This window comes from Leuciscus leuciscus (genome assembly GCF_965113295.1).
Source record: "Leuciscus leuciscus genome assembly, chromosome: 5".
Classification (NCBI taxonomy): Eukaryota; Metazoa; Chordata; class Actinopteri; order Cypriniformes; family Leuciscidae; genus Leuciscus; species Leuciscus leuciscus.
Genome location: NC_138729.1, coordinates 36233511 through 36236044, shown reverse-complemented (window position 1 = coordinate 36236044; position 2534 = coordinate 36233511).

Sequence of the window (2534 nt, the reverse complement as noted above, 5' to 3'; positions counted from 1 at the left end):
TTTCTTTCTAGAAAAACAGCTCTTAAACCCTCCAGCTTTTCGCTGCAGGGAAAAATCTCAGAGGATCTATATAAAAATGATTAAATACATTTAGAGTAACAGTCTCTGCCATATCATTGACATGTTTACCCATGCCTGAATGAATTAAATAACTTCACTCTTAAAAGTGTACTATTCAGTGTTCATGGACTATAGTAAACACATTTGTGAAAGGTGAACAACCAGATGCAATATGGCACAGATTTGCAAAATAAATATTGTAATGTTTAATTTAATGGAACATATTGAAAAATATTATTTGCATTTCTTCTGCTTCTGCCATTCCACATTCTACATTAGATTCAGTTAACACTGGATAGATGGACAATACAAACCAAATCACTTATTCATTTTTATTCAAAGTCTTGAATTCAGTTACACGCATGCCCAGATTTATCAAGAGGCACAGAAGAGTCAAGATATATTTTTTAAAATGAATGAAGGTGTTGGGCAGCATTAAACAGTATGCCCCAGTATGGATGACAGTTGGTGTGTGAAATTATATTTCTGATTTCTTTCTTGTGGACAACCAGTGGTCAGCCAAATCTTGATTTGTTGAGCAGAGCTCCTTGCCAGAGGATATTACATGTTGCTATAATCAAAAAGAAGGAGTGCACACAGGACTGATAAAAAGATGAGAGCATTAAAAGGATTGCCAATGCATCAATGCATGCATTGAATCTTTTGAGTGAACCAATTTCCTTCAGATAATCTTGACTGCATGGTTTTATAGCAGAAAATATCTTATACAGTCAACAAAACAAAAACCATGCAAAAAGAGCTAAGAAGGAAATAAAAACTATACCCAAATGTGTGGGTGGAATTGTCAGCAACCCAGATGCTGTCATGATACATGGTTAATTTACATTGATGAGTTGCCACGGCACATCCCAATTATATGCGTCCCTAAATCCAATAGAGGTTATTGAAGGAATCTGAAATTCAGCTAATGAATGTAATGGACTTTCAAACCCCCCTAAACCCACTGAATTGATGGCTAAACAATGACATTTGCATGCCTGTGGAGTAGGCTACTTGCATTGAGTTATGGATTTTTTTTTTTTTTATACAAGAAGAAAACAAACTTTAACTCTAACCGTGAAAAGAAGATAGCACCATAAATCTTTTCCTTGGTGTGAGATCATCTAAAAAGGGGTTTATTTCAAATCATTACAGAGAGCTGCAGAAACCAACCACTTCTATAGCAGAAAGAAACAAGGCAAATAACAAAACCTGTCAGCAAAAAAAGTCACTCCGATTATCACAAATCTCAATCAACCTTCTTTATAAATTAAAATCCAAAAATAAAGAAATAAAGAAATTGAATGATTCACTAAAATGCTGAAAAATTGCTCTTTAAATGGCAGTTCCCTGGGCTTACTCTGAGTCATCTAGTATCAAAACATCCCTTTGTTATGTGGACACATTCTTGAATAATGCATGAGTTCATATGCTGCATGATGGCAGTGAAATTATGGCCAAAAGAATGAAAACACCCTCTGAAAAGCGGCATCCATTCAGAAATGATTTACTGTGTCTGATGTGGAAGAAAAAGGTCTCCACAAAACCTCAGCGAACACCTTTAGGATGAAGTGGAACAGGGTGTCAGGCTGCATATCACACATCACACTGATGCTCCCATCTTGTTTAGAACATGGTAAAAAAGCATTAATCCCTTCCTTTGCAGTCATAACAGCTTACAGTCTTCTTGGAAGGCTTTCCACTGAATGTTGGAACATGGATGTAGGGATTTGTGGCCATTCAGATCAGCGAGGTATGGCATGCCACTGATGGGTAAACGTTAGCTTGCAGTTAGTGTTACAACTGATCCTGTAGCTGTCCAGATCCAATTGAAAAATAATAAAAGTTGTGTTTACACAACATTGTCCGTCATGCACATTGTCTTAACAGACTGACTGATTGAGCTTAAGTTTAACGCATTCAGATGGAACCACCAGGGGGAGACCGTGAACTTTTATTGAATTACTTGTGAAAAAAATTGAAATTGGTGTAAATCATTGGTTTGATGTCGAAAGGAAGACGTTCCCAGCGCAATTTATACCGTTATCAATGTCAAAAGTTTGAACGTGTTAGAAGCCTATTTGACTTTATCCATTAGCCTATCCATTATTTTTTGGCTTTTTCTGTCCAATCTGAAAGAACCAAACAACATCTTTCAACTTGCATTCAAGGTGAGCTCTGAATGAATGGCATTTCATATTAAAAAGAAATGGATTTCCAAACCTTTGATTCTATTAGTTTCATTACCTCGTGCTCACAGCATCTGCGCGCGTCATCTTTCTAATCTGCGTGGCACACCTGGCGCGCTCTGAATTACATATGCAGAATAGAATAAATTTCGTATTAAAAAGAGAGAACTGTATTTGAAAGGGCTCGTCCCTTCGTTTCTTCTCAGAGCCGCGTGTTCACAGCATCTGCTCGTGTGCGCGCGACTTCTTTGGGCACGCGCTGCGCACTTGGCAGTGACGCTCAGA